At 47.6% G+C, this 12,912-nt stretch overlaps 1 protein-coding gene across 2 annotated transcripts in view; it reads left to right on the top strand.

Annotated features, from left to right (window-relative positions):
* Positions 1-490: 490 nt before the first annotated feature.
* The window catches only part of nup50 (nucleoporin 50), an 85,752-nt gene continuing 73,330 nt past the window's right edge, over positions 491-12,912 (top strand). The window contains exons 1-2 of one of the 2 annotated variants that reach the window (XM_038779922.1): positions 501-689; positions 2,212-2,520. The gene's annotated coding sequence lies outside the window, so the exon portion shown is untranslated. Of the gene's footprint in view, positions 690-2,211; positions 2,521-12,912 lie in introns of both variants that reach the window. The other variant, XM_038779921.1, reaches the window with a different exon arrangement.

Below are 12,912 nucleotides of genomic sequence, written 5' to 3'. Positions count from 1 at the left end.
TATAGATAATAGCTTTGGGTAGATGAACAGGTTTTCTGGTTGCGTTATTGTTTCAAAATTTTGCTGAGATGATGCTATTCTGAATTTTTTCAATTGCAACCAATGGCTGAAACAATTGTCTCGATTTTATACCTTCGGTTTTCAAGGCAACTTTACTGATGAACTGACTTAATTTGACGAATGCGGTGTTCAGAGTTAATCTTGTATATTCTCTGTATTGACACAAATGCAACACAGGCAATTTATTTGCTATATGTGCAAATTGCCCATTCCACCAGAGGCACTTGACAATTTGGAGAGTATTTGGTTTAGAAATGCCGAGTTCCTGTCTTGGAATTCTCAGGAGCATTTATTTTAGGTTTTATTTTGGAAAGAAAGCTGGGTCGAGTGGTCTGCACAGCTGAATGTTTCCTTTGCTTTGCTCACCAGCAGGGCTTTGAGTGAGATGCAGGAGGGACAGCAGCAGAGTTGCACTGAGCCCTAGGCCAGCGGAGGGAGCATGCGCGCGCCGCGGCCCGCCCTCCGGCACAAAATGGCGGAACTGGGACACGGCTGAAGCTGTGAGAAGGGGATTGAAGCAAGGCGGTGTGGGGCTGCATTCAGAGCCGAAAGCACAAATCCACATCGTCACCTTACCGGGAAGGGGAGGGCGTCTGATTATCGGCAAAGACAGAATCAGCGTGCTGCAGGTGAGCAAAGCTTTCCCCCGCCTTGCCCTGTGCTCACGGCGAGAATTCCCAGATTCAAATGGAAAACCGTTGGTTTGCGCCGCTTCCAGAAACATTACTGAAACGTGCGGCGGTGTTGGTTGAAATGCTCCAATTTAAGGGACGGGAGCAGGTTTGTATTTTGTGTCTGACTTCCTTTGCGGATGCATATGTTGCCCGGGAGGGGGAAGATTTAAAATGAAAGGGTCAACGGCATTTCACTGAGGCCTGCAGTCAGGAACTGATCGCTGCACGCTTCTCTCTCTGTTCAAATCATTACCCCCTTTCCCTTCCCCACCGTTTGGCTTCTTTCTCTCTCTCTCTCTCTCTCTTCCCCCCTCTCCCCGACGCGCGCGAAATGTGAAAGCGAGGAAGCCGCTGAACAGTGTGAAACAATCGCGCTGACAACATTTCATAAACCGGGCCGTTGCTGCCTTTCTTTAAAACGCACATTCATCTTGTGGCATGGACGCGCGTCCAGCAAACTTGCTGCTCCTGGGCCCGCCTCCTGTTCGGGCCGGCGGCGCCGAGCTGCTTTCTGATTGGCCAGCTCCCTTTGTCAATCACGGCCGGTGGCTAGCGCCTGGTTAGGTTATTGACCATGCTCTGGTCACGCGAGTTAGGTGGGCTGAGTGTCTCTGTGCCCTGGGAGACGGTCGGTCTTTTAGGGTTGATGAACTCATGATAATAACCATGAGTATATCATGTTGCAGACACACACTGATGGACACACACAAGGACCAATCAACATGTACAAACACCGTAGCCAATCACCAGTTAGAATATGCGCACTATAAAGGCAGAGGGCACCACGGTTCCTGCTCATTCTGGGTGCTGCCTCTCAGTGTAACAAGAACTCATCCAGCCCAGCACAGACTCGCACCACGTGCTGAGAGAATCTGGGGTGGGTTGCACAAGGCTTGGGTCTCTAGTTTAAGTTAGCATCATTTAAAGCCACAGTCATCGTGTGTTAGTTAGTTAGCAGTAGTTAATAAAATTGAGTTGAACCTTCATCAGTGTTGGAAGTGTCTGTTCATCTCAAATCTACACTAGCCAACACTTTGAGAACCTTACGAAACATCACCTCAAAATGTGATTAAATGTAATTATTGTTGCAAGTAGGCTTACATTGACACTGCAATGAAGCTACTGTGAAAAGCCCCTAGTCGCCACATTCACCGGTACACAGGGAGAATTCAAGAAGGGCAGCACAGTAGTTAGCACTGTGGCTTCACAGCGCCAGGGTCCCATGTGGGTCACTGTCTGTGGAGTCTGCACGTTCTCATGTCTGCGTGGGTTTCCTCCGGGTGTTCCGATTTCCTCCCGTAGTCTAAAGGTTGGGTGGATTGGATATGTTAAATTTCCCTTAAATGTCCAAAAAAGGTTTGGAGGAGTTATTGGGTTATGGGGGTAGGGTGGGAGTGAGGGCTTAACGTGGGTTTGTGCAGACTCGAATGTCGAATGGCCTCCTTCTTCACTGTATTATGTCCAATTTACCTAACAGCACGTCTTTTGGGACTTGTGGGAGGAAACCGGAGCACCTGGAGGAAACCCATGCAGACACGAGGAGAACCCATGCAGACTCCACACAGACAGTGACCCAAGCCGGGAATAGAACCTGGGACCCTGGTTTTCGGAAGCAACAGTTCACATTGAGCTACTATGCTGCCCACGGTTAAGAGGGACTGTAGAGCAGTCCAGTCACGGCAGCGTCCACTGGGTACTGAAGGCCTCTGATCCCTGTGGACATCATTGTCTTGATCCTCAAGCCCAACGCAAACTGGTGGACTAGCACCCCATCTCCCGATTTAAGGCACGTTACACTCTTTCACTTAACACTGAGTTCAACAATTTCAGATTGTGAATTATCTTCTCCACCATTGCCCCATTTTTATTTCCAGCAGTTTATTTTGATTTCTTTCATTGACCCGTCTTTCCCACTCCACTCGGGTCAATCTGCTCCTAGTTGTCCTATGACGTAATCTGACCTCTTAGTGTGCCACTATCAGAACCCATGTTCGTCATTATCAACATCATTCCCTTTGTGTTTTTGTCCGCGGCATCTTTGTCAATCTCGACCTGTCGCTGACCCTCTATCCAGCTCCATTGCTCCATGTATCCCCTGCCTACAACAGTATCAATCTCAACTTATTTCCAGTTCGCTTAGCTTCAACAAAGAGTCATCCAGATTCAAAACATTGGCTCTGTTCTCTTTCCATAGATGCTGTTACACCTGCTGAGATTGTCCAGCATTTTTTTGTTTTGTTATAGAGTTTATAGATTGGTTGAGTACTGCAAACCAGAAAGTTTGCAGGTTTGATCTCTGATCTGTGATGAATTCTCAATCTCGCCCTGCAGCAACGTTGTAGGGATGGTGTGATTGCCATGCTGTGCACCTGTCCTCTTTTATTTGTCCTTATTGCCCCATATCCATGCATAAATCAAATGCCTGTGAAATGGTTTGATTAGTTACTTTGGTGGCGAGGTTATTCCAGTCTCAATTTCATTCTTTACTGAGATTTGAGCATCAGTGTTTCCAGGAAGGGAGCCGCAGGATTAACAGTGAAGGAAAGTGGCATATAGTGATATGTAGGTTGGAGGGGTACTTACAGGTTTCTATTCATCTGTTGCCCTCATTCTTCTCGGTGGTAGAAATGCTGTAGAAGGATGTTTGGTGAGCTCCTGCAGTACAACTTGTCTCAGTACACATTCCTGCCACTGAGACAATAGTGGAGCGTTTTAAGGTGCTGGATGGAGAGCTGCTTTTTCCTGCATAATGTAGTGCTTCTTGATTGTTGTTTTGGAGCAGTACTCATGCAGGCAGGTGGAGAATTTTCCTTCCTGATTTGTGTCTTGTAGAAAGTGGAAAGGATTTATAAAGGGAGTCAGGAGGTGTGTTACACTCCACAGAATGCCCATCCTCTGATCTGTTTTTATTGCCACGCTATTTATATGGCTGTTTCAGTTCAGTTTCTGGTCAGTGGTAACCATCAGGATGTTGATAGTGGGGGACCCAATGATGGTAATGCCTTTGAATGTCATGGGGAGATCGTTAGGTTCTGTCTTGTTGGAGATGCTCATTATCTGGCACTCCTGGGGCACAAATGTTACTTGTCACTCATCAGCTAAACTTGAATGTTGGCCAGGTTTTGTAGCTTATGGGCACGGACTGCTTCAGTGCTGTACACTACAATTATGTGCAACTAGCCGAAGATAGTTGGGCTAAGGACACTACCCTTTGGAAATCCTGCACTGAGGTCCTGGAGCTGAGGTGTTTGGCACCAAGAACCACAACCATCATTCTACTGGGTATGACCGCAATCAGTGGAGAGTTTCCCCCTGGATTACGTTGACTTCAGTTTTGCTGCGGCTCCTTGATGCTGCCTTGTTGTCACGGCAGCCACTCTCCCCTCTCCTATTGTCCCTTTTTGGACAAGGACTGGAGATGAGTGGACCAACCGGACACACCCAACTGAGCATCGGTAAACAGGTTATTGTTATGTGAATGCTGCTTGATAGCATTGTCAACTGCATCTTCTGTCATATTGACGATCAAGAGTAGTCTACTGACAGTAATTGATCGGACTTGTTTTCTCCTTTTTCTGGGCAAGACATGTATGGGCAATTTTCCACATTGTCGGGTAGATGTCAATGATGTAGCTGACAATTATGGTATTTTTCTGAAGCTGTTCAGATATGTTTGTGTGCAACATTGTAAAGGCACCAAACATTTGGTTTATTTCCCTCCTGCAACAGACTGCTTGTTTAACATATTGTAGGATACATAGCATTATCATGGTGAACTGCTTTGTTAAGCAGTGTAAGCTTACTCATCTATCTTTTGTTGCAGTGTAAGTTCAACTTACACATAACTTTGGGTGTTCGGGCATTGTCATTGAAGATGAAATTTGTTACAAGCCTTTGATCTATTTCAACTTTGCTTGGCACAAGGTGGGCGTGGCAGAGCTCAATGGTACTGCATTATCCTTTTGGGACATATCAAGACCTTGTGTGCAGCAATGTTGACTGTTTTATTGCATTTGGTTAGATTTCTCCTGACAAATCCTAGGACTTTGCTCCAATTGCTGCACATGGTTTGTGTTGTATCCATGACATATCACTTGATAGGAGACAACGATCACACTCTGTCCTATCCCCACACACACTCTGCTTGATGGATGTCAGATTGACTCATTCCGTCAATGCTGTATGTGTGAAGGTCCTAGGCTGTCTGAATTTGCACGTGTGGTGTGGAGTTTGATGGATTGAAAGTCATATTGCCATTAATGGAACCATTCTCCCAGTACATCCACGTCCTTCTATAGTTGTACTTGGTCTTCCTAAACACAAATGGGATGGTACATGAGGCAGTCACCTGGGAATGGAATTGGTTCTGATACCATAGATCAAGCTATCTCCTGTGCAAGTCCGTGTCTCTCTTCTCCTCCCCCCCCCCCCCCCAATACACATACTGTAATCAGTCACTCTCCCCTTCCACATTCCCCCCCACATACACTGTAATCAGTCCCTCTCCCCATCCCCATACACACTATAATCAGCCCCTCTCACCTTCCCCACATACACTGTAACCAACCCCACTCCGCTTCCCCCCACACACTGTAACCAGCCCCTCTTCCCACCCCCATACACACTGTAACTAGCCCCTCTCCCCACACACTGTAATCAGCCCTCTCCGCTTCCCCCCACACACTGTAATCAGCCCTCTCCGCTTCCCCCCCACACACTGTAATCAGCCCCTCTCCCCACACACTGTAATCAGCCCCTCTCCCCTTCTCCCCACACACTGTAATCAGCCCCTCTCCCCACACACTGTAATCAGCCCCTCTCCCCACACACTGTAATCAGCCCTCTCCGCTTCCCCCACACACTGTAATCAGCCCCTCTCCCCGCACACTGTAATCAGCCCCTCTCCCCACACACTGTAATCAGCCCCTCTCCCCACACACTGTAATCAGCCCCTCTCCCCACACACTGTAATCAGCCCCTCTCCCCACACACTGTAATCAGCCCCTCTCCCCACACACTGTAATCAGCCCCTCTCCCCACACACTGTAATCAGCCCCTCTCCCCACACACTGTAATCAGCCCCTCTCCCCACACACTGTAATCAGCCCCTCTCCCCACACACTGTAATCAGCCCCTCTCCCCACACACTGTAATCAGCCCCTCTCCCCACACACTGTAATCAGCCCCTCTCCCCACACACTGTAATCAGCCCCTCTCCCCACACACTGTAATCAGCCCCTCTCCCCACACACTGTAATCAGCCCCTCTCCCCACACACTGTAATCAGCCCCTCTCCCCACACACTGTAATCAGCCCCTCTCCCCACACACTGTAATCAGCCCCTCTCCCCACACACTGTAATCAGCCCCTCTCCCCTTCTCCCCACACACTGTAATCAGCCCCTCTCCCCATCTCCCCACACACTGTAATCAGCCCCTCTCCGCTTCCCCCCACACACTGTAATCAGTCCCTCTCTGCTTCCCCCCACACACTGTAATCAGCCCCTCTCCGCCTCCCCCCACACACTGTAATCAGTCCCTCTCTGCTTCCCCACACACTGTAATCAGCCCCTCTCCCCATCCCCCCACACACTGTAATCAGTCCCTCTCTGCTTCCCCCCACACACTGTAATCAGTCCCTCTCTGCTTCCCCCCCACACACTGTAATCAGCCCCTCTCCCCATCCCCCCACACACTGTAATCAGCCCCTCTCTGCTTCTCCCCACACACTGTAATCAGTCCCTCTCTGCTTCCCCCCACACACTGTAATCAGCCCCTCTCTGCTTCTCCCCACACACTGCAATCAGTCCCTCTCTGCTTCCCCCCACACACTGTAATCAGCCCCTCTCCCCATCCCCCCACACACTGTAATCAGCCCCTCTCCACTTCCCCCCACACACTGTAATCAGTCCCTCTCTGCTTCCCCCCACACACTGTAATCAGCCCCTCTCTGCTTCCCCCCACACACTGTAATCAGCCCCTCTCCCCTTCTCCCCCACACACTGTAATCAGCCCTCTCCGCTTCCCCCCCCACATACTGTAATCAGCCCCTCTCCCCTTCTCCCCACACACTGTAATCAACCACTCTCCCCATCCCCCCACACTCTGTAATCAGCCCCTCTCCGCTTCCCCCCACACACTGTAATCAGTCCCTCTCTGCTTCCCCCCACACACTGTAATCAGCCCCTCTCTGCTTCCCCCCACACACTGTAATCAGCCCCTCTCCCCTTCTCCCCCACACACTGTAATCAGCCCTCTCCGCTTCCCCCCCACACACTGTAATCAGACCCTCTCCCCTTCTCCCCACACACTGTAATCAGCCCCTCTCCCCTTCTCCCCATACACACAGTAATCAGCCCCTCTCAGCTTCCCCACGCACACAGTACTCCGCCCCTCTCCCCTTCCCCACACTAATCAGCCCCTCTCCCCTTCCCCACACACACTGTAATCAGCCCCTCTCCCCATCTCCATACACGCAGCAATCAGCCCCTCTCCCCTTCCCCACACTAATCAGCCCCTCTCCCCTTCCCCACACACACAGTAATCAGCCCCTCTCCCCTTCCCCACACACACTGTAATCAGCCCCTCTCCCCTTCCCCACACACACTGTAATCAGCCATTCTCCCCATGCACACTAATCAGCCCTCACCTTCCCCACACACTCTCTCTCTCTCTCTCTCTCTCTTTCTCTCTCCCCCCCCCCCCCCACACACACACACACACACACACAACCACAGACAAAAAATATCTTGGTTAAAAAAAAGCTATCTCTGTGTCATTTATGTATACCAGGAACATCAGAGGACCAACGACAGTCCCTGATTGAATATGACTTTTCCTCCATCAACAACAGGGTGACTACTCTAGCCAAGTCTCTATGCACTGATGGGGGTCACTTTTTTCGATCTCTTAATCAGTTGGTCTCAGCTGGGGTATAACATTGAGTCCTTAGGAATTTCTTAAATGTACCAGTTGAGGATTTACATGATTTTCACTCCTTGTTACTGTCCGTGAATCCTGCTGGAAATGTGTTCAATTAAGAAAATAATTGCTGGTCGATTTATCCTCCTGATACATTCTTGTGGTTCATGTATAGAATGCTTCTATTAATTTTTAATTTAGGCTTTATTCGGTGCCCTGGCAAATTCATGCATAAACAGGAAAGGCATGCTTGTGTTGAAACTGCTTACAATTAAGATTTTGTAAGAATTGTCCAAATGACTCTGCTATTTTGGAAACAGATGAGTCACATAAGCAATGTTGCTCCAGTCAGTTATACCCTTGTAAAATCTGAATTTAATGGGGTTTTAATGTTTTTTTTTGAACTGAAGGATGGTATACAGCAGTGTGAGCCAGTGGTCAGATCTAGGAGTACTGCCTTTGTAAATATATATTAATGATTTAAACCTGGCTGTACTGGGCACAATTTTCAATATTTGCAGATGACATAGAACTTGGAAGTATTGTGAGCAGGCAGACTTCAAGAGTACATTGAATGGGCGGACAGGTGGCAGATGACATTTAATGCAGAGAAATATGGTGATAATTTTGGTTAAAAGAATACAGAGGCAACATAAAGGGAGAACAGGAGCAAAGGGACCTGGTTGTTGCTTGTATTCTGGCGAATCATATAGAGCAGCAGTAGAGAGGGCTTTGAACTAAATAGTGGGGACAAGGGCAGGTTTGGGAAGATGTGATAAATTAAATAGAGAAGACTTGAGAGCAAGGTAGCAAAAAAGGATATAATGATTTATAGTCTGGCAGGAGAGTTGGGAGAGGATATGGAGGAGGGTGAGGTGCTCCAGAAAGTGAATGGCGCCGCCTCGTGCGCAAAGCTGCGGTTGATACAGCTGAAGGTATACAGAGCACACCTCACGAGGGCGAGGATGAGCTGGTTTTTTGTGAAGAAGTTGAAGATGTATGTGAACGTTGCCCGGGGGGGGTGTGAACCATGTCCAAAGCTAGAGGATTACTGGAAGGAGGTTTTTAGGGTAATTTCTAAAGTGGTGCACGTGAAACTAGACCTGGGCCATATTCGGGGTGTTGGACCAGCCAGGGTTGGAAACGGGTGCGGAGGCAAATGTTGTAGCCTTCGCCTCATTGATCGCCCGAAGGCGGATCCTGATGGGATGGAGAGCAACCTCTCCATCCTGTGCCCTGGCGTGGTGGGGGGACCTGTTGGAATTCTTGACTCTTGAGAAGGTTAAGTTTGAACTAAGGGGAAGGATTGAGGAGTTCTACAATTCATGGGCATTGTTCATCATACACTTTCAAGAACTGGATAACATTGAACATTAGTTGGGGGGGTGGGGGAGGGGAGGGGGTCGGTGTGTGTTGATGGTGACTATGGGTGATTCCTGATTCCTTTTTGTCATTTGTTTATGTGAACATGCGGGCTAATATTTGTTTGGTGGGAGGATGGGATCGTTGTATTTGATATGGGGATTGACATACTTGTTACTGATTATTGTTGTTGGTGGGTGTAAATTTGGGAGAAAATGTGTAAAAGGAGAATAAAAAATATTTTTTAAAAAATTATAGTATGGCAGGAATGAACAGAGTGCACAAATCTAAGCGTGCACCAGCAGATGAGGCAAGAGATTACAAAAGTAATACAGGTTGAGCATCCCTTATTTGAAAACCGGAAAATTCTGAAATCTGCACTTTTCTTTGAGCGCCAATCTGATTTCACGAGCCCCTGGGTGATGCACAGTTCGCAATGTGAGCATTTGCACATTATCTTCCTAATTCCGAAAAATTCCAAAATCCAATACACAATCGACCCCAGGCATTTAGATAAGGGATGTTCAAACTCAAAAGACTAGAGTTAAATTATCCATCTAACATTTGTAATAAAACCGATTTAATTGTCAGCGCAAATAAAAATAAATATGTATGAACTGATTGCCATTACAAAAACATTGCTGCAAGATTACAAAGACTGTGATCTGAATGTTCAAGGGTACATGCTGTTTAAGAAGGGAAAGAAGCCAGGAAAAGATGGAGATGTGTAGCTCTGTTAATTACGGATGACACTGGTAACTTGTAGAGAGATGACCCTAGTTCTAGAAGTGACAATATAGAATCAGTTTGGGTAGACACAAGAAATAGTAACAGTAAAAAGTCAATTATGGGAGTGGTTTATATGCTCCACTATGTAAGGTGGTGTTGTACAGGAAGAAATAATAGAAGCTTGTGAGAAATGTGTAATTTCAATCTACATAAAGATTGCTCGAATCAGATTGGCAAAAATAGCGTGGAAGATTAGTTCTTTTTTTTAAATATAAATTTAGAGTACCCAATTATTTTTTTCCAATAAAGGGGCAATATAGCATGGCTAATCCACCTACCCTGCACATCTTTTGGTTGAGGGGATTGGGACCCATCCAGACACAGGGAGAATGTGCAAACTCTACACGGACAGTGACCCGGGCCGGAATCGAGCTTGGGTGCTTGGCGCCATGAGGCCTGATTGTCACCCTGGAAGATTGTTCTTAAATGTTTTCAGGACAGTTTCTTAGCACGTTCGAGAACTAACCAGACAGCAAGCTATCAAGAAATGTGCGTATTAAATTAATTTGTCCACTTGGCCAGGAAGAGTAGAAAAGCAGTGTATTATATAAATGCAGAGAGATTGTGGCACAGAGGGGTCTGGGTATCCATAAATCAAGGAAATTTGGCATGCAATGCAGTGTCAACATTCTATTGCAAGCGGCTTAGAATTTAAAAGTAGGGATGTTTTGCAACAGTTGAATAAAAGTCGCCATGATCTCTGAGGACCATTGGCTGCTCTCCCTTTTCGAGAAAGATCTGACTAGTAGTGATTTAACCTGAAGGTCTCCACACTCCGACGAGGGGCAAAGTTGAGAAGGCGGGACCTTCATGGATAACCTCATGTATAACCAAACAGTTGTATAAAGTATTGGTGAGACCACATTGGAGTACTGTGCACAGTTTTGGTCTCCATATTTAAGAAAGGATATAAATGCTTTGGAAGAAGTTCATGAAATGAAAAAAAATGAAAATTGCTTATTGTCATTGACATGACGTCGCAAACCCCTGCCAAAATCCCCTCAGCTTCGGACATGTGTACGTGATTCACCGGGCTTCCCCCACACCTGTCCTCCACCTCCTCAAAAAACCTACTCATCCGTGCCGAAGTCATATGGGCCCTGTGGACCACCTTGAACTGGATCAGGCTAATGAAGTTACTGTGAAACGCCCCTAGTCGCCACATTCCGGCGCCTGTCCGGGCAGGCTGGTACGGGAATCGAACCGTGCTGCTGGCCTGCCTTGGTCTGGTTTTAAAAGCCAGCGATTTAGCTGAGTGAGCTAAACCAGAAGGCTCACTTGACTTGATACCTGTGATGGAGGAGTTATTTTATGAGGAAAGGTTGGATAGGCTGAGCCTGTATCCGTTGGAATTTAGAAAACTGAGAAATGATGTGATTGAAGGATACAAGATCTGGTGAGGACTTGACAGATGCTGAAAGGATGTTTCCCTTGTGGGAGAGACTAGAGTTAGGGGCACACAATTTAAAAATAAGAGATTTTCCATTTAAGACTCCGATGAGGAGAGATTTCTCGAGGGTTGTGAATCTTTGGATCTCTCTTCCCATAAAGCAGTGGAGTCGGGACCATTCAATATCTTTACGGCAGGCGTAGCTAGATTCTTAACTAACTAGGAAGTCAAAAGTATATTGGGAGTCGATGTGAAGGTGGAGTTGAGGCCACAATCAAATCAACCATGAACTTATTGAATGGTGAAGCAGGCTTGAAAGTCTAAATGGTCTGCTCCTAATTCTTACGTTGACGTGCAGAAATCGTTGATGGTGGCAGATGAGGTTGAGAAAGTGGTTAATGAGCAAGACGAGTGTTCACTCTCCCAACAACGTTTTGCCCTGGCCATAGAGCCCTTGGAAATGGCACTTAGGTCATCGAACATCTGGTTGGGGATAGTGAGAGGGGGGTGGAGCACAGGGTTTCACTCTATGCGGACGCTCCTTAACGTAGCACATCCGTTTGGGGGGGGGGGGGGGGTGGCTGGGATTATGGAGATATTGGAGGAATTTGATCGGTTCTTGGGCTGCAAATTAAACCTGGGTAAGAGTGAAGTATTCGCGATTCAGGCACGGGGGCAGGAGAGGGGACTGAGGGAGTTTTTGTTTAAAGTGGTGGGAAGTAGCTTTAGGTAGCTGGGGATTCAGGTGGCAAGGGACTGGGGTTAGCCCGATTAAGTTAAATTTGGGCAGGGAGGTGGAGCAAATGAAAGGGGATTTCCGCTGGTGGGACATGCTCCCGCTGTCATTGGCGGGGAGTGTACAGACGGTGAAGACCACAGTCCTCCCGAGATTGTTATTTGTGTTTCGATGTCTTCCAATTTTTATCCCTATGGTGATTTTCAGGAAGATGAACGTGGTGATCTCTGGTTTTGTGTGGGCTGGAAAGGCCACGTGGGTGAAGAAGGTCCTTTTGCAACGGGGGTGCGGGATGGGATGCTTGGTTCTTCCGAATTTTATTAATTAATTATTACTGGGCAGCGAATATATCGATGGTGAGGTAGTGGGGGGTGTGGGAGGCTTTGTTAACGGTACCTCAACCGTTCTCGGCATCTTGGTACTCCACAAGCCCAATGGTAGTGGCAGCCCTGAGGGTGTGGGGGCAATGGAGGCAGCACATGAGACTGGAGGGGGCGTCAGTGTGGTCACCGATGTGTGACAACCACAGTTTTGTTCCGAAAGGGCTGGATGGGGCTTTAGCAGGTGATAGCGGGCAGAGATTTGGTGACATAATAATAATCGCTTATTGTGACAAGTAGGCTTCAATGAAGTTTACTGTGACAAGCCCCTAGTCGCCACATTCCGGCGCCTGTTTGGGGAGGCCGGGACGGGAATTGAACCCGCGCTGCCGGTCTTGTTCTGCTTTACAAGCCAGCTATTTAGCCCACTATGCTAAACCAGACCTTTTCATTGAAGAGGGTTTTCCGAGCCTGGAGAGATTAGAGGAGGAGTTTGAGTTACCGGGTGGGAACGGATTTCGGTACCTGCAGGTACGGGACTTTGTCCGGAGGCAGTTTCCAAGCTTCCCTCGCCTCCCTCTAAGGGCACTGCAGGATAAGGTGATATTAAAAGCAGGAGTTGGGGAGGGGAAGGTTTCGGGAAATATATAAAGAATTAATG

Source organism: Scyliorhinus canicula, chromosome 20 (assembly GCF_902713615.1).
Source record: "Scyliorhinus canicula chromosome 20, sScyCan1.1, whole genome shotgun sequence".
In the NCBI taxonomy this organism is placed as follows: domain Eukaryota; kingdom Metazoa; phylum Chordata; class Chondrichthyes; order Carcharhiniformes; family Scyliorhinidae; genus Scyliorhinus; species Scyliorhinus canicula.
The sequence above is the reverse complement of the archived record's forward strand: the minus strand, read 5'-3'. Positions and strand labels throughout refer to the sequence as shown.